Genomic DNA, 19,901 nt, shown 5'->3' with positions numbered 1-19,901 from the left:
CTTAACCTTGTGAGATGAATTTCACACTTCTGACCTCCAGAATTATAAAGAATAAACTTACATTGTTTTAAAGCAGGAAGTTTGTAGTTATGTGTTATAGCAACAATGGGAAACTAATACGTTATGTTGCTTTCATCTTTTTTTTTTTTTTTTGGTTCAATTGCTAGCCAACTCTTTTTCACTAGTACAGAATTTAGACAGACTTCCTAGTATATATGTCCATCCACATGACTGGCTCCCTGAGGTTGGAAATGCATTGTCTCTTCTTAAATACACATCTCCAAGACACCAAGCAGGGTCTTGCCCACCTCATGCTCTCAGACCTGTAGTTGACTGTGCAGGTAAGTAACTCAGGATGAGGAAAAAATGACAGAACTGTAGGCGAGGTCACAGCAGTATTGATAATACCTCCTCGTTTGACTGGCTTGAAGGCTGCCAGATGGCAACACTCTATCCAACCAGAAGTCACTAAGCTAACAATTTTTGTGAGCCCATTAAAAGCCAGTAGCACCCCATTCATCCAGGCTGTTCTCTATTTTCTCACTCTCTTGCTGAATAGGGTAATAGAGTCCTTTGTGAGTCCCTCCTGACTGGTCCAGTGACTCTCCTCTCAGCAACCCCATCAGGAAATGAACTATCTGAACAGAAACTCTAGTTCTTTTGTTATAGTCACAGTTTTGTTTTTTTTTTTTTTGTCAGAGTCTCGTTCTATCTTTTGTTGTTGTTGTTGTTTTTGAGTCAGAGTTTAGCTCTGTCACCCAGGCTGGAGTGCAGTGGCATGGTATTGGCTCGCTGCAACCTCCACAGACTCAAGTGAATCTCCAAGTGTCTCAGCCTCCCAAGTAGCTGGCACTACAGACACGTGCCACCATGCCCTGCTAATTTCTGTATTTTTAGTAGAGAGGGGGTTTCACCATGTTGCCCAGACTGGTCTCAAACTCCTGACCTCAAGTGATCCACCTGCTTGGGTCTCCCAAAGTGCTGGGAATACAGGTGTGAGCCACCACGCCCGTCCCAGAAGCTCCAGCTCTGAGGCATACAAGGCAAGATCCTCTGAAGCCAGCAGCTGCATTTCACCTCTCAGGGGTCTGCTAAGAGCATGGTGATTTTTTTTCCACAGTGCTGTGATAATTCCTTCCATAAGATAAAATAAAACTGCACTTTGGGTCAGCTTAGGTAGATTTTCTCACCTGAAAAATGTAGGCTTTTAGGCTCCATTTACAAGCAAAATAAATGGTTGGTCCTAAATATTTTGAGGTCGCCGTAAGTCCAGAGGCACAACATTTTCCATGATAAAAGTCTACAGTTAACATGTAATATTGAAAACCACTTAGCTCATTCTTTTAGTATGTAAAGAATAATTTAGCTCCTGATGGCTTCCTTATGGAAAAAGGAGGTTTCTGGATTTCTCACATGGCAGGTCCCAGGTAGATAAGGTCTTGATGGGAAGAGTCTCTTTTTACTGATGGCGAGCCCTTGGTGTTCTAATGCAAAAGTAAAAGGAAAGAAAAAGACAAAGGCAGAATTACTAACGGGACTCTGGGAAACCGAGTTGGGCCACAAGCAGTTCATGAATGAGCAGCAGAAATTTTGAACTCCATTGGGTTTGAAATGTCATCTCCCTTCTGGGAACTGCCAGTGAATGATGCTACAAGATCCACTGATGATTATCTCTGATGGCAATTTGCCAGGTTAGGCATGAGCTGAAGCTGTTGTCTGTCTGAATGATGGAATGTGCAGTGTATTTAAATGGCCTCTTACTTCCTCCTCTCTCATTCAGGGTTTGCTTTCTATGAACAGCACTGACCCAAGACCCACACTTCTCTCATTTAAATTCTCATGTTCCCTGCCCCATCCTTGGGTAAACCAGTCAAGGAACTCAAATGTCTGCCCTACTCAGGCCTTGCATTTCTTTGGCTGCAGACCCAGGATCCACCAAAACCCAAATACAGAAAGGCTCTGGGCAAGGTTAGCCACATCCCCCAAAAGTATGATTTCCCAGACTTTCAGATGAGGCTGCCAGGAATGGAACCTTGTGCTAAGGTGGAAGCACTATGCAAACGCAACAAGGTGAGGAGATCAAGGAGCCAGCAGCCTCCTGAGTTGTCCATACAGGGCCGCAATCCACCGGAATGAGAAGACCAGCTGAGAGCCAGGTTTGCTCACAAGCCCTAGAGTGGAGATGGGGATTCCCCCAGGTATAAAGTTTCCTGGGCCACCATCTTGGAGAGCATAAACTGAGCCCAGTTTATGGGAATTCCCAGAAGTCCTGCCCAGAAGCTTCCACTGGCCTCTCGTTGGACAGACCTTGTCAGGTGGTTGCACTGCTGGTAGATACAGCGTTCCATGTTTGTCGGTTTATTTCCTTTTCGGCTGGGCACATTAGCAGCAGGAAGAAAATCAGGGCTCTGCAAGTAAGGGACAGACATTTTAAAACCGGCAATGCAAAGATTTGGCGAGAGTAAAGAGCAACTGGGAATTATGAGGTTGGTGCAAAAGTCAATTCACCTTTCCTTTTATGGCAAAAACCCCAATTGCTTTTGCACCAACCTAATACATCAGTTGGGGGAAGGTTGACAGTTTCTTATATGCTTAAATTTACACTTACAATGTTGCCCAATTATTCTGCTCTTAGCATTTGCCAGAGATACATTAGAGCATATGACCACACAAAGGTTTGTCCATGAATGCTTGTAGTAGCCTTGTTCATAACAGCAAAGCCTAGAAACAACACGAATGTGCATGAACACATGAAAAGGTCAACACTTGGCGGTAAATCAACTCCCAGCAACAAAACACTACTCTGCAATAAAAACAGAGTGAGTCACTGAGTCAAACAACAACATGGGCGAATCTCATAAACACCTGTGAAGTGAAAGAAGCTAGAAACAGTATGCTGTATGAATCTACTCACATGATAATCTAGAAAAGACAGATCTAATTTTTAGTGACAGAAAGCAAATTGGTGCTTGCTGGGTCTAGAGTCTGTGGCAGTATTGACTTTGAAAGGGAATGAGGAAACTTTCAGGATTAATGGAGTATTCTGTGTGTTGATTGTGATGGTGTTTGAACAAGTGTATGTAGTTGCCAAAATGTATTAACTGTGCACTGAAAATGGTTGTGTTTTAATGCATGTAAATGATATTCCCAGATTAAAAAGACATACATTTGATAAACCAAAAACACAAGAGTATGTAAATGCACTCCTAATAGGACCACTTATCACCATCTACAGCACTTCCGCCAAAGTCTAATCCAACTGTTACCTTCTACCTGGATAACTGCAAGAGCCCTCAACCAATTGACCTACTTCCACTCTTGGGCTTTGGTGCCTGGTCTCTCCTGGAGGCCACAGTGAGCCTTTGGTGAACACCTTATGTCCCTCCCTGGCATAAAATCCTCCAAATATTTCCTTAGGATGAGAATAAAATTTGAAGTTCTCACCTTGATATATCAAACATGATTAGACTGAGCTGTGACTCACAGAAGGCTCCAAAATGCAGTGTCTTAAACAAGCGAGGAGTTTCATCTCTCTCATGCCACTGCAGCCTGGAGGCAGTCAGCTCAAGACTAGCCCCGGAGACCCAGATCTTCTTCTTCTGTTGCTTCACTTTGCCAAACTTCCATTCCTAAGCTCATGGCGTGGCCCCAAATAGATGCTGGTAATCCAGCCACAACAACCACATTCTAGCCACCAGGATGTAGGAGGGTCATGTTTCTATGCATTAAGAACGTTGCGGACCAAACGCTCCATGGTCTCACTTGTAAGTGGGAGCTAAGCATAGGGTGCACACGGATATAAAGATGGGAACACCAGTCACTGGGGAGGGTGGGAAGGGAACAAGGATGGAAAAACTGTCTATTGGGTGCTGTGCTCATCACCAGAGGGATGGGCCAGTCATATCCCAAACCTCAGCATCACACAGTAAACCCATAGAACAAACCTGCGCGTGTACCTCCTGAATCGAAAAAGTTAAAAAAAGAAAAAAAATAATACATTTCAAGGAAATTTCAGGCACCACTCTCTCAGCCGTATCAAGGGTTAATCACATGAATACCTGCCTTATGAGAGAAAAAAAGAGCTGGAAAATACAGTCATTATTCTGTCGAGCTAAAAACGAAGATTTCTATGGTGATGAAGAGAGGGAAAAGGGATACAGAAGTAGGGGTAACGTCAGCTTCAGCCACGCATATCCTATCAGGGTCCACATGGATCTGCCCTGATCACTTCCCTCCAACTGCTCTCTCTCTGCTCAGCCACCTGGCCGTCTTGCTGTTTCTCCACCACGCCAAGCTTATTGTGGTTTCACTCACCTTCTCCTATCTGGACACCTTCTCCTAAGTGTTCACAGCTCTCCTTCCTCTCTTCATTCACGCCTCTGCTCCAAAGTCAGCCTTTTCAAGGAAGCCTTCAGAGCAACTCACTCAAAACAGCCTCATTCACATTCACATTCACTGACCAAGTTTCAGTCTGAACCTTGCTCCTAAAGATGCATTTTACCTTTTTAAAAATTACAGAAAAGAGGCCAGGTGCGGGGGTTCAAGCCTGTCATCCCAGATACTCAGGAGGCTGAGGCACAAGCATTACTTGAAACGGGGAGGTGGGGGTTGCAGTGAGCTGAGATCATCCCACTGTACTCCAGCCTGGACAAGAGGGCAAGACTCCATCTCAAAAAACAAGAAAATGACAGAAAACAGGTTGGCTGTGGTGGCTCAGGCCTGTAATCCCAGCACTTTGGGAGGTTGAGGTAAGCGAATCACTTGAGGTCAGGAGCTCGAGACCAGCCTGGCCAGCTTGATGAAACCTTATCCCTGCTGAAAATACAAAAAAATTAGCCTGACGTGGTGGCAAGCACCTGTAGTTCCCGCTACTCAGGAGGCTGAGGTGGGAGAATCGATTGAATCCAGGAGTCGAAGGTTTCAGTGAGCCGAAATTTCGTCACTGCACTCCAGCCTGGGTGACAGAGTGAGACTTTGCCTCAAACAACAACAACAACAACAAAATTACAGGAAAAAAATTTCCTGACCCCTACCAATTCCCCCCTCTCAAATCATGTTTGTATATCTGGAGCTCCAGGGAGAAATAGGGCACTCTTGCTAAACCACAGAGTTCCTGTTTGTGAAAACCTGGGTCTCGTTGGGAGCCCTCAGCTTCAAAGGCTACGGGTTTCCAGGGAACTCGAGGCTGTGCATGAGGCACGTGGAAAAGCAAAAGCAACTTTTCTGTTTCTCTCAGCAACGTCGCATCCCATGCATTCACGGCCCGTCTTGAAGAGCTTCAGGTGGAAAGGGTTCCAGGAGAAGAGGATGCGATTCCGCGCTCTGAGACCCTGACGGGCACCCGCGTCAGGTGGGGAGAGGCTGCAGGAAGCCGCGCAGAGGTTCCTGCCATCTTCTATGCGCACAGGTGATCTAAGCTGGGGCAGTGTAGGGACCCATCGGTTGGGGCCAAAATGAACCAGGGGCCGGGCTCCCCCTCGTTCTAGTATCACAGTTTAGCTGACCTGGGGATAGGAAGCGGGACACCGTGGGACCCAGGGTTTGGGGACAATCCCCAGAACGTTTCTCTTACCCACTCTCAGGCAATACCTTGGGGAAGCTGGAGAGCGCAACAGGCCCCAAAGGCGCCACGCCTCCCAGCAGGACCCGCCCGTCGGAGCGGTGGACCGCGTCCCGGTGGCTCCAGGTGCCTGCGCCTCCTCCAGACCCCCAGACTCCAGCGTCAGCTCCCTCCGCCTGGGCGCACCCGGAGACCGCAGTAGGCGGGCGCGGTGGGGGAGCTTCCCAAAAGCCGAGCGCCGGCGCCGCAGACGCCGCTCCCGCCTCACCTTTGCCGGGCGGCGAACCCAGCACCCGGCGTCCTGAGACCCACCCGCCGCTCACCCGCGGACCCCGCCGGCCGCCCGCACGCGCGGTGGCCCCGAACCATCGAGTCGGCGGGATCCGGTGCTCCTGGGACGTCCGCTCCGCATCCCCGCGAGGTCACCCGGAGCCGCTGCTCGCGCTGGGGCTGCGACGTTTCCCCGACAGCGTCTGCGGCAGGTGCGGCCGATCCGCCCGCGGCTCCTCCAGACTCTGCCCGGGCCCAGCCCCTCGGCACCCCCCACCCAACCCGCAGCCGCCGCGCGCCCCGCCCCAGCTCCCTGGAGCTCCTCCGCCCCCCTCCTCCCGCTCCCGGGCCCTTGGTGCCAACTGCCGGCTCTACCAGCGCCCGCTGCGCGCAGTCCCCGGAGCCGACCCAGCGCCCCGCAGGTAGAAAAAGCCCCGAGCCCGCCTGGGAGCCAAGACTGCGCGTGTGGAGCGCGAGACAGGGCCCGGGTGGCGGTGCTGGAAGAGGCGACGTCTCCGGACGGATCCGCTCCTCCAGTTGAAAAACTTCTCCGTGGCCACCCGCTTTCCTGGCGCTGAGCGGGCGGGCGTCGAAGCCCTGGGGGATTCCAACCAGACCCCCGGGAAGCAGAGACAGAGCTGGCTCCTTCACCATCCTGAGGCCCTGCGGGGCGGAAGCCCAGCACTCTCCAACCCCCAACTTACAGGGCACAGTCTGCTCAGGTCTTGATTGCTGGGAGCACAGGTGAAGAGCCCCGCTCGACTAATTTGTTTTATTTTTAGTAGGAACGGGAATAATTCACCATGTTGGCCAAGCCGGTCTTGATCTCCTGACCTCATGATCCGCCCGCCTCGGCCTCCCAAAGTGCTACTATTACAGGCGTGAGCCACCGCACCCGGCCTTCCCTCTGATTTTTAAAGCGCTGTCTTTTCTGTCCTTCCAGCGGCACCTCCAGGTTACCAATGCCGGAGTCTCATAGGCCCTGGAAGGTCTGGGCCTCCTGAGGGCAGGATTCCGATCCTCTTTCCAGAAAGCTGCAGATCAAAAGCCAACTCTTGGGAAACCAGAAGCATCACAAGGAAAACCTCAGAATTCAGCCGCAACCACTTCTCCAAGCCAGCAGTGCCTGGTATTCCCCCACCTCTCCCCATCCTGCCCACAGGGCCCAGGCCGGTCCTGCTTCCATCCTCACTGACTCCTCCAACATCAGAGAGGAAGCCAGAGTTTCCTATTTGTCACCAGCATTCTTGCTTACCAGTGTACTCCAGAGGATGTCCTGAGCCCCAGTACATTAAAACAAATAAACAAAGATCAAACAAAACGAACAATAGGGAACAATCCGGAACAATTATAAATCCATCATTCTCCCCCCCCCAACCCCCACCAAGCCTGGACATTCTAGAGAAACATGAACCCAGCCTAAAGGGGTTGGAAGTCAATTTGAAGAGCTCTCCCCAGCTACAGCGAGCTTCTCCCAGCTTTTAGGGCTGAAGATTCAGGGGCCAGACTCTGCAGGCAGCCCACTGGTTTTCTCAGACAGCTGCAATTACACAGAGGGAGAAGACCCTTGGGAAAACTGGTCATGCCAAGACCAAAACAAAAAACAAAAAACAAAACAAAACAAACAAACAAAATAATTGTTGGTTCTGATGTGCCGGACTGCATCAACTTCATAGAATTATTTTGTTTCTGGAAATGAACTGTGTTCATAATTGCCCAGGTCTTCATTTCACTTGGCTGGCATAAACCTGGCTTTGAGAAACAGTCATAAATTCAGCTCTGGCTGGGTTGTGTTGAACTTCTGAGTCGAATGAGAGCGGTAACATGTCTTATTATTTCTGGCTGATGAATCAGAGACTGCTTCACCCTCCACTCCTCTAACCAGGGAATATAAATAAAAATTTGCCCCGAAAATGTGACTCCAACTCTTGCTCTCTGTCTTCTTTAAAAGCTCTTAAATTCCAGCTCTCTTTCTCCTGCCTCATCATTCCTCTTAGCTGAGAATAGTGAGCTCTCAGCTGCAGAGGCAAATGAAGGCCCTGGACTGGAATTCCGTCAACTGAATAAACACAGCTATAGCAGCCTGGCTGATGTTAGGACTCAGGGAGTGGGTCTGATAAGCACCATTCCCTTCTGCCTTCCCTCCTCACACCTCCCCAGTCTATGCTCTATCCAATAATATTTTAAAATACTACTATTGAACAATTATTAAACATGCATAGATGTCTTTTTTTTTTTTCTTTTCACATGTTGAAGACAGTGACTGCCCCATCACACTATGTCCCTGAGTGACTTCGTGGAGCAGAGGCACTCTGTATTGCCAACAGTGAACATAAGGCAGTAAAAGGAAACAAAACAAAATGAAAACACTTTTTAAAATTTGCTTTAACCTATTGGAATTTGGGGAGAGAATATTTGTTATTACAGTATAAAGCACCAGGGATTCTGGTGTACCTATAATATATAAACTGATACACTTCAGGACTCAGATTTCATTATACACATTTACCTACCTTGGTTTCCTGAGGATCATCTAGAATTTCCTGTAAGCTGATTACTAAATATTGGCGTAATATACTTCTCATTTCAATGGAGTAGTCATATTCGAATAAGCAGTTTCTGGGTGATTATTATAAGTATTGAATGAGATACATGCAATCAAAGGTTCTAATAAAGGAGGTTCAGGGGCCTGCACAAATACCTGGGGTACATTTCAGGCAAGGGCACAGACCGAAAACTGTCAGTCTAGAGAAGACAAGAGTGGCCATATCTCCTTCCACCTAACGCTCTTTATTGATTCTGGTTTTATTTCCATTCCTTAAACAAGCCAAGCTCAATTCTGTCTCATGGCGTTTGCACTTACTCTTCTGTGTTTCAGGGATGCTGTTCTTATCATCTTCCCTTTAGCTTGGATGTGTCCATCACAGTGAGCTTGCCCTGTATCTGATTATTCCCAGAACTTGGCATGTTCATAGCACATATCAGACACATAATCAATATTATCTAAACAATGAAAAAAAGATGATTTTTGAAAGTAACTTTTCATCTGAAGCTTCCGTGATGGGAAGGTTTTAATAGTGGAAACGAGAAAGAGGAGAAAATTCTCGTGTGCAGGAAATTTATGTAAAATGGAAAAAAAAAATGAGCGATCACAGAATTGGTGTACTCAGTCAACCAATCAACCATCAGGCAAAGAAATATTCAGGTTTTCCAAATATCAAAATCTTTGCCATTGGTCCGTAAGTATAAAGAAGAGATAACGCTCAACTTTCTAAAGTTTAGTGCTGTTGAGCTCATTAGAAATTGAATTTTAAATTTATAATAGAAACTAATGCAATTCAAATGCCTGTCATGTGAAGTATGACACAGCTTTAATTTTTAATATTATTCCGCCTTTTAGATGTCTCTCCCGGAGGAACAGACAGTCATCTAAGACATGGCATTATTTACGAATATTTAACTACATAGCTAGTTCCAGAAGAAGGAAAGACACTGATGATTTTTACATGTTGTACTAGACAGAATAAAGAACCCAAAGATGTCTACATCCTAATCTCTAGAACCAGTGAACATGTTAAGCATTATGGTAAAGGGGCCTTTGCCGTTGTGATCAAGTAAAGAATCTTGAGCTGTGGAGACGATTCTGAATTATCTGAGTGGACCTAATGTAATCACAAAGATTGTTGTAAGAAGGAGGCAGGAAGATCAGAGCCAGCAAAGATGTCAACATGGAAGCAGAGGTAAGAGAGATGCATGTGATGGCTTTAAAGATGGAAGGGGCCATGAGGCAAGGAGCAGCGTCAGCCTCCAGAAGTTGGAAGAGGTAAGGAATGGAATGTCCCCTACAGCCTCCAGAAGAGCACAGTTCTGCTAATACCTCAATTTTAGTCTGGTGAGCTGTATTTTGCACTTCTGACATTCAGAACCATACAATCATGAATTTGCATTGTTTTAAACCACCAAATTTATAATAATTTGATATGGCAGCAAGAGGAAACTAACATACCTGTGAGTGGTCATTTCTCCTGATATGGTTTGGCTCTGTGTCCCCACCCAAATCTCATGTGGAATTATAATCCCCCAGTGTTGGAGGAAGGACCTGGTGGGAGGTAATTGGGTCATGGAGGTAGGATTCCCCTCGCTGTTCTCATGATAGTGAGTGAGTTTTCATGAGATCCGGTTGTTTAAATGTGTGTAGCACCTTCCTCTTCTCTCTTCCTCCTGCTCCAGACATGTAGGACATGCCTGCTTCCCCTTTACCTTCCGTCATCATTGTAAGTTTCCTGAGGACCTCCCCAGCCATGCTTCCTGTACAGCCTGCCCAACCATGAGCCAATTAAACCTCTTTAATTTGTAAATTACCTAGTCTCAGGTAGTTCTTGATAGCAATGAGAGAACAGATGGATAACCCTCCACCCCTCGTCTTAGGTTCAGTTAGTGAAAGAACTTGCACAGCTAGATCCATGGCTCTCCTGCACCTCCTTAATACTCAGCGATGATTAATTTTTTAATGAGCTACAAAAAAAAGTTTACCAAAATTGTTTTATTTTGGCACTTGCAATGATGCAATGACTTTTTTTGTAATTTATATGTTGAATAGCTCTCCCCTGTAATTGAACCACAGTGGGAAAATGAGTTCTCTATTAAACAGTGCCTCTGGTCTCATGGATTGGCATTTACTTCTGAAAAAGGAGAGAAAAGAAAGAATAGATCAGATTTCCTCATCTGAAGATTATGTTCTAGGCCAAAGTTGCATGCAAATTGAGGTGACTGGTACTGAATTCAGCAGCAATTAACATTGTTTTTTCCCTTGGGAAGAAATATTCAATTGTTTTTGGTCTTTTTGCCACTCACTTAAATGCATCAAAAGCTGTGATACCTCCTGTGGTGGCCCTCCTTCAATGTACTTTCAATAAACAGCAGTTCTCCTTAGAATAATCCTTAAAGAGGCCCAGGAAGATGTGCTTTGGTCTACCTGATGAAGATCACTTCCTAGTACAGTTCAATACAATAGGCTGGGTGCGGTGGCTCATGCCTGTAATCCCAGCACTTTGGGAGGCCGAGGTGGGCATATCACCTGACGTCAGGAGTTTGAGACCAGCCTGGCCAACATGACAAAACCGCTTTTCCACTAAAAATACAAAATTAGCCAGCTGGGGTGACGTATGCCTCTAATCCCAGCTACTTGGAAGGCTGAGGCATGAGAATCACTTGAACCCTGGAGGTGGAGGTTACAGCAAGCCAAGATTGCACCGCTGCACTCTAGTCTGAGTGACAAAATGAGACTCCGTCTCAGAAAACAAAAACAAAAACAATAAAGCACAGGCAACTGGATTAGGAACAGAGCTGATGAGTGGATGCATTAGTATTCCTTGTCCACCTTCCCTGTACAAAACGCATTGAAGGTATATAACTTACTGGATGTAAGGTAATCACATTGTATCAGCTGAGTCAGCAGAGCAGCTATGAATATTATAGAATAAGATAATTATTATAGGAATACGTCTTTTACAATGGTGAGTGAAACAACAAGAAAAAAATAAAGGAACGGAAAAGGTCATTGAAAGATCAGAGAAAATTCACCAGCAAGGCCTCTGAGATGATTGCTCTGTGCACTGGGACAAAGGAACTTCCATGTGTTGGAGGTCCGTGGGGATGCAGGAAGCTACACACACCCAGCTGCTGGAGTGAGACGGGAAGGGGGGTAGGAAACACTTGAAGAATGGCCACTTCTCCACAGCGACTGCTTCTGCAGGTAGCTCAGCTGCCAGTGCTGGGTCTGGGCCTGCTGGTCAGTGGGGCCGGCCATGGGATGGAGACCTAGGAATGCATTTCACAGAGAGGGAGCTCAGGCTTGAACCCACTGACACTTCTCTGTGTGTCTGTCACGTCTTCTAGCCATAATGAACTTCAGAGACCACTAGTCTGATCCTTCCTTTCTGTTCCACTCATCACGCATGGATTCCTCTTCTGGCCAATTCCAACCTGGGAATTATAGATAAGGAGTTCCAGGAAAGATGATCCCAAATTAATCAGGTTGACAATGTACAAATAGCCACCATCATCCTATAATCAAAGTTTAGAAATACGACATTTCAGTAAAATGTGAAACCCCTCTAATGGAATATGTGGAGGGAGATGCCTGCCTTTTAAATGAAATAAGGTAAACATGTGATGGGTTTTTTTTTTTTGTAAAAATGAAATTATGGCATTGTATGCAGCTATATTTTAGCTGAATTCCCAGGCTGCTCTTGAAAAGTAAGATGGAGTTTAGAGACACCTGATCAATTTCAGGAGCACAGTGTCAAGAAAACAGCGAAGCAAGTACACCACCCAGGCTGTACAAATAATCACAATGAGTGAAGGCTGTGCTCAGATGCTGCACGTCAGCAAAGGACCCTGCTTCAGGAGCGATCTCAGATAAACACAGAAAACTGTCCCCAAACGCCTCACTCCTGGAGCTCTCTCTTTGTGCGACAGCTGGCATTGCAAGCATGTGAATCTCAGGGGGAAGGAAGTGAAAAATAATAAGAAATATTTGATTGTGTTGCCAACTGCTAAGTATTCAGACTCAGGGAAGAAAACAAGAGACATTTTATCTGTGCACTGACATGAGGAAAAGGCCACAGCCTTCTGACAGATGGAACATTTTAGCTTGTAAATAAGCAGCAGGGTTGTTCTGTGTTTTAAAATACCATCAAGATCTGAAACATGGGGTCGTGTGTAAGATTTCATGGGTCAGATGATATGGAGAATCATTAAAAGGTCAGGAGTGGTCAGACTCTGGTTCAAAAAGAACTTGGGGTGAGTGCAGAAAAATATAACAATAATGAAAAGCCAGGAGATAGCCGAATATAACACTCACAGTTGTTGCTAAAAGTTCAAAAGGCAGTAATTGAGTTCGTGATAAAACAGGCTTCATTTTATTGTAATAATGTTAAAAAAACAACCACGAGAAGGATTTGCTCTTACTTCTATGTTTTTATTAGCTGTAGAACATGGGGAGATGTACCTAAATTGTTTTTTGTTTGTTTGTTTGTTTGTTTTTTGAGAAGGACTCTTGCTCTGTCACCCAGGCTGGAGTGCAATGGCATGACCTTGGCTTACTGCAACCTCCGCCTCCCAAGTTCAAGCGATTCTCCTGCCTCAGCCTCCCAAGTAGCTGGAATTACAGGCACTGGCTAATTTTTATATTTTTAGTAGAGACAGATTTTCATCATGTTGGCCAGGTTGGTCTTGAACTCCTAGATTCAAGTGATCTGTGCACTTCAGCCTCCCAAAGTGCTGGGATTACAGACATGAGTCACGAGATACCTGAACTCTTCCAGCCTCCTTTACTTCAGCTCTAAGAGATACTACAATTACTATTTCATAAGATAGACGTGAGCATGAAGGGAAATGATGGTGCAAAGTACATAAAAGTATGTGGCACAGAGTAAATGCTTATTAAATCTTGGAAAATACTATTATTGGGGCGTGTTCAGACAAATTCATGATGATTTCAGTAGAAACTCCATAGCAGCATTGTCCTTTTACTTAGATGTCAGAGTGAGTCTTTTACGTTTTATACAAAGTGTATTAATTAAAGTTCTCCCTAGAAGTGGTGGACAAGAAGGGATTCGAACCACCAGAGATCTACTGGAAGAAACACCTGTGAAGGATAAAAGGAAAGGGCTGGAGAAGATGGAGAGACTTTTGGAGTGTGACGCAGGCTGACTCCTAGGAAAGGTGGCACTGGACAGAAAGCAACTTGGCAAAAAGGACAGGGAACCCTCCAGCCAAAGTCCCTGCAAAAGAACTGTGTAGCTTGCAGGAAGGGGCCTGTGTTAGCACTGGGGCCATTCTCAGTCATGATGTAGGGGCAGACCCAGGAAACACGGTCTCTGCAGATATGAGGGGGTGGCCTTCCATCAAGGAGGTGCCCACAGCCACAGAGCAGAGCATTTCCAGGCCTTCATGGCTCACCTGCTCTGCTGCATGGGTCCACTTCTCCAAACATGTTCAAGGAGCAGCTTCGCTGTGGGTTTTGTAGGACTCTCTTACAGAAGAAGGTGGGTCAATCACACCCTGAGTTCCTGCAGCTGGCCTCAGGATCAGATCAGTTCTCATCCTCTCATCCCCCACGGTGTGTGCGAACTGCCACCGCCCTCAGCGCGCTTGAACCTTCCTTCCTGGAGCACCATAGTTACTGCACGTTTTTATTCCCAGTCAAAGTGGGACAAGGGAGAAGTAAGAGGCAATGCAGGTGCACCACTGGGTCCCATACAGACTTCTCCCTATGCTCTTCTGTAAAAGCAGCCTCACCTCTTTCTGCCCATCAGGGTCAATTATCCTACTGTGATGACACATTTTCTTAACTACAGGTCCGTCGACACAAAGGACCCGACGTGCCCTGGTGGCAGCTTCCCTTGTAGTTCCTGAGACTCTCCCTGTGTTTCCTGGGGGGAGAATGCATAGGAACAAGCTCCAGGTGAGACACTGACACAAACACGCCAGCTCCGTGAGTGCGTGCCCAGACCACATGCCGCTATCACCCATCAGTGCCCTCAGACCCGCTCAGGCTCAGACCCAGATGTACTTTTTACTCCCTGCAAAGGACAGACACTGGGCCCTTCAGAGCTGAACACTAATTCTGAGAGAACCCAACCACCCTGGAAATTTCCGGACACATGGCCACTTGTTTCTAGTGGTCAGGGGTTCTGTCTAGCAGGGCCCAATACGAGCTGCTTCTTTAAAAATGTACAGGACTTGGGTGGTGTGGACTTGCTCCAGAACCCCAGGGGCCTGTGTTGTGAGTCTACTGTGGGAACACTCCAGGGTCCACCTGGTGGCATGACTCCGGCATTAGGGCTGATTGCACCAACCCCTGTACTCACTGCAGTGTTCTCTCGTCGGCACACCTCAAAGCTGGCAGTCATGCATGTCACATGGTATGTGGGCTGCAGCAGTATTGGGTGTAAAACCTGAAGAAGCCCACCCGATACTGGGCTTCCTTCCTTGTGGTATTGGATGCAGCAAGTTGCCGCTCTAGTCAGAGGGGATGTCCTGAGGCCTGTGACCACTAGGCCCTGAATCCTTGCACTCTCTGGTGCAGAGGGCCCTTCCTAAGGCCCTCAGTACACTCATGATGAGTTACTCAGCCTGTCCAACCAGACTGATGTCATCAGTACAAGGAATCCATGTGATATTCAGTGGGATGCATGAGAAGGCAAGAGGTCTGTGGACTCTGGGGAGTGCGAGCCTAGCCCCAAGACAAGACTGTAAGTGGGTATTGTCCGTCATTCCACATGGATGCAAAGATTATGTGCATATGTGTGTGTGTGTGTGTGGTCGTGTGTGTGTTCTGAGAGCCATGCCGAATCTACTGAATCACGTAGGTTGCAGTTGAAATGGGATACCACAGCTTCAGAGAGTGTGCCTGCGGTAGAACCCCTGCATCTGTGGGTATTTGTATCTTTAACTTTCTGTGTTATCAAATTGTTCCTGAAGTGCTTGTACCATTTGGCAAACTGCACTTGGGGGTGGAAGGTTTCTCAACGTTCTGAAGTGGGAGGATTTTCCAGCAGCTTGTCCTGTATATCTAGTGTAGGGTGACATGCTGCTGGCTTGGTTTTATAGATCTGCAGTTCATGTTTTGTTTTTCAGAGAAACACTCATCTTTATGGCCTACCATTTAATTTCCCTGCTGTCATAAGGCAGAATTAAGTTATTTCTATTTTTAAAAGAATGATATAAGTAGGGAATAATGAATGCAAAATGCTGTAGTTAAACATCAGCAGATAGGCTGATGGATAGGCTGTCACTTAGATGATGCTATAAATGGAAAGGAAGTGATATTTAATCATTTGCAAAAAAATAAAAACAGTGGTGATGGATTTGGTGTACTTTGAGTGACTCACTACGGCAAATTGTTATGTTCCAGTTAATAAAGGGAATGAAAAGGGCAAAGCAGAGAAAATCTTTGCTTTCAAGAGCAGGCCAGGTCTCCTGAACTGTTCAAACACATAAACAGTCGCTGATTCACTGACAGGTGCCAAATTGTGTCTTCCTAAAATTCCTAAGTTGAAGTGCTAAGACCAAGTACCTTGGCATGGGACTATATTTGCAAACAGGACCTATAATCAGGTAATTAAGGTAAAGCTAGTATAGGACTAATCCACTTATAAGAAGAGAAGAGCAGGGTGTGGACTCACACAGACAGAGGGGACAATCAGGTGATGACGCAGGGAGAATCTGCGAGCTGCAGAAGAATCGATCCTCTTGACATCTCGATTTTGGACTTGTAGCCTCAAAAACTAGAAAAAAACAAATTTCCATTGTACAATCCAGTTGGTCTGTGGAACTTTGCCACAGCAGCTGGAGCAGGCCAATACATTAGCATTAGTCAGATTGGAGCCTCTTTCATCCAGGTGACAAATTGGTAACTCACAAACTTATTCCAACAGACCTGCTCAGTGTTGTTGTTGCTGTTGTTTTGTTTGGTTTGGTTTTAAATTTGGACCAACATTACAAAATCAGAGCTGGGTGTGGTGGTTCACACCTGTAATCCCAGCTTTTTGCCGGGGGCTGGGATGGGAGGATCACCTGAGGTTAAAAATTCAAGACCAGCCTGGGCCACATAGCAAGACCCTGTCTGTACAAAATTAAAAAATCAAAAAATTAGCCAGGTGTGTGGTGCTGTACACCTGAAGTCCCAGCTTCTGGGGAGGCTGAGGTAGGAAGATCACTTGAGCCCAGGAGGTTGAGGCTGCGGTGAGCTATTGATTGTACCACTGTACTCTGACCTGGGCAGCAAAGAGAGACCCTGTCTCAAAAAAAAATTGGGAGGTTTGAAATAAAAAATAGAATACAGATTTCAGGCTACACTTGAAAAATGAGAAGATCTGTCATATGGGGCAAGGCTTTGTGAATGGCCATGACTCCGGCAGCTGGCATGTACTGTTGCCTCCCTGACAACGGAGTTGGGTGTTGACATTTATCACTGAATGTGCAATGGCTTTATTTTTTAATTTATAGGAGACGTGTGTTTTTTATTTCACCAGTTATTAGCTATGTGTCCTTAAACAAATTACTTAAACTCCTTGTGCCTTAAAGTTTCTCATCTTTAAAACAAGAAAAATATTATACAAATTTGTACCTTTCTTTCCTGGCGGCCATAACAACTTGCCACAAACTTGATAGCTTAAAAAAAGAGTAGTTTACCACGGATTACTGTGTAGCCATAAAAAGGATGAGCTCATGTCCTTTGCAGGGAGCTGAAGACCATTATCCTTAGCAAACTAACACAGGAACAGAAAACCAAATACTGCATGTCCTCATGTATAAGTGGGTGTTAGATGACGAGGACACATGGACACATAGAGGACAACAACACACACTGGGGTCTATTAGAAGGTGGAGCCTGGGAGGAGGGGCAGGGTCAGGAAAACCAGCAAGTGGGTGCTAGGCGTAGTACCCGGGTGATAAAATCATCTGTATAATAAACCCCTGTGACACAGGTTTACCTATGTAACAAACCTGCCTACGAAACCCTGAACTTAAAAGTTTTAAACACACACACACACTCCAAACAGGAAAACTTTCTCTCACACTTCTGGAGTCTAGGAGTTTAACCTCAGCTTCACTGCACTCAAATTAAGGTGTAGACAGGGCCATGCTCCCTCCGACGGCCCTTGGGGAGAATTCATTCTTCCCTCCTCCCTCTGCCAGGGTGTGGGCATTCCTTGGCTTGTGGCCACATCACTCCAATCTGCCCCAGAGGCCACATGGCCTCCCCCTCTTCTACAGTCAATCTCCCTCGTTCTTATAAGCAGGCATGTGATGTCTCCTAGGGCTTGTGCTGGTTTCCTGAGGCTGCCATACAAATTACCACACACTTGGTTGCTTAAGACAAACTAAATCTATTTTCAGAAGTCTAGAGGTCAGAAGTACGAACTCAAAATGTCGGCAGAGCCACATTTCTGCCAGAGGCTCTAGGGAAAGGTCCTCTCTTGCCTTTTCTGTTTTCTATCAAAATTCTCTGTGGCTGCACTTCTCCAGTCTCTGTCTCCACCTTCTCAGAGCCTTCTCCTCTTACGATAAAGACACTTACTGAATTTTGCGTCCACCTAGATAATCCCCCAATGAGTGCATCTCGAGATCCTCAGCCTCCCGAGCAGCTGGGACTACAGATATACAGCACCATGCCCGGCTAATATTTGTATTTTTAGTAGAGGGGTTTCACCATGTTGTCTAGGCTGGTCTTGAACTCCTGACCTCAAGTGATCTGCCTGCTTCGGCTTCCCAAAGTGCTAGGATCACTGGCATGAGCCATCATATCCTACAGGATATTATCATATATGTATGTAATATAGAATGATGGAGTGAAGCTAATTAATATATTCATCGGCTCAGATACTTATCTTTAATCCCGAAGATTCTGTCTTGGGAAAACAAATACTGCAGGTTCTTGCTTACCTGAGAAACCTAAAATAAACCTTGTTCTTCTTAATGGTTTATTCCTCAGCAGAAATCTATCCTAAAGACTTGGAAGAGACTTGCATCCAAGTGCAGGATTTTGGTTTTGCTTTTAATTTCTTCCTCATTCATGCAGGCAAAACTGATGTCTTTAAACTGAAGACACCCAAATAGGTGAATGAAAATAAAGCTTCAAAGAGAATTGCATGCCACATTTTTTTTTTCCACAAAAACTCCTTTGGGTTCTAATTTTACCTGCTTCAAAGGCAACAATAAATCGAGCAGTAGCTTTGACAAAGGCCCAGACCACAACTGAGTAAGCCTTCAGTAAACAATCTTCCCCAAAAGATAAACCGGGAGATCTGCTAAGGAGTAAGGACCAAGAGTTTGATCAGGGACTTTCCCCATCTGAGTCAAACCATAGGAGGGATGTTTTTCCATGGTACCTTTTCATAACCATGCATAATATCAAAGTCTGCCTTGTAAAGGGAGTAGAGTTCCAACCAATACAAATGCATATCTTTGTGTGACTATAATTTAAGTTTTGACAAATGCTGTGTAGACCTAACAAAGAAGATCAGGCGGTCTGCATTGGCCCCTGGTCTCCATTTGACAATCTTAGACACTGGATGATTCCTATGACTAGGTAGTGTGGTGAGAAATTTGGCCATTTAATCTCCCGAGAAAGAGATCTGACCTTGGTCCTCAGCTTCTGGAAGGTGATTTATGTCATGCCTGATAGGAGTGTCTTCGTTTAGGGTAACAACTAGACATACTGCATCTTAGGGTGGAGTTGGCCACACTTGAAAGTCCTAGGGTTGTGGCTGACCTGGACAGAAAGCCTAGCCATGTGATTTAGGGTGGGGTTTTAGGTCATAAGCTGTCGGGCAACATGGAGATTGAGTTCAGTCAATCATGACACACGTTGAAGCCCCAATAAAGACCCTGAATCGCGAGGCTCAGGTGCCCTTACCTAGCTGGTCATACTCGAACATATTGTCACACTTGATGGCAGGAGGGTAACGTGTCCTGACTACACAGGAGAGCACAGTGAAAACTTGCTGGGAACCCTTCCAGACTTCATTCCATAGACCTCTTCTTTACCTGATTTGATCTGTGTTCTTTCCCTTTAATAAACTGTAACTGTGAGTTGAAGAGCTTCAGTGAGCTTTTAATCCTTCAAGCAAATTATTGAATCTGGGCATGGTTTTGAAAACTCCCCAAACTTGCAGTTGGTGCTAGAAGATAAGATGTTTCTAGGTAGTACTGTGACACCCCTTAAACTTGATTTCTGGATCAAAATTTGCCATTTGCTAAACTCTGGATGTAGGCCAAGTGGTACGAGTGGCTGTCTGGTTTCTTCTTAGCCCAGGCTACATCCAGATCTCCACGTACAATTGTAAGTTAGTGGTTATCTTACCTGCCGATCAGCACATCGGATCTTCAGGGACCTCCCTTGCTGAGAGAGTCACGCTGAGAACACAAAGTCTCTGAGCAGCGTTTCAGGGAGCTGTGCCTGCTTTGGGTGGTGCAGCCTGGGGTGCCACTGTTATTTTTCGTCTCGAGTAGAAAGTGGCCTTCTATTGGCTACTCTTTTACTTACACATAGCAGGGA

At 45.9% G+C, this 19,901-nt stretch overlaps 1 long non-coding RNA gene across 1 annotated transcript; it reads right to left on the bottom strand.

Moving 5' to 3' along the window:
- Positions 1-961: 961 nt before the first annotated feature.
- On the bottom strand, positions 962-4,566 carry LOC116527216. Its single transcript, XR_004258428.1, has 3 exons — positions 4,333-4,566; positions 2,609-2,803; positions 962-1,484 (listed from the first exon to the last, which is right to left on the bottom strand). It is a non-coding gene; the product is annotated as an uncharacterized LOC116527216 (long non-coding RNA).
- Positions 4,567-19,901: the final 15,335 nt, after the last annotated feature.

Source organism: Sapajus apella, unplaced genomic scaffold, assembly GCF_009761245.1.
Source record: "Sapajus apella isolate SASKATOON/1434 unplaced genomic scaffold, GSC_monkey_1.0 scaffold2, whole genome shotgun sequence".
Classification (NCBI taxonomy): Eukaryota; Metazoa; Chordata; class Mammalia; order Primates; family Cebidae; genus Sapajus; species Sapajus apella.
This window is presented reverse-complemented; position numbering and strand designations above follow the sequence as displayed.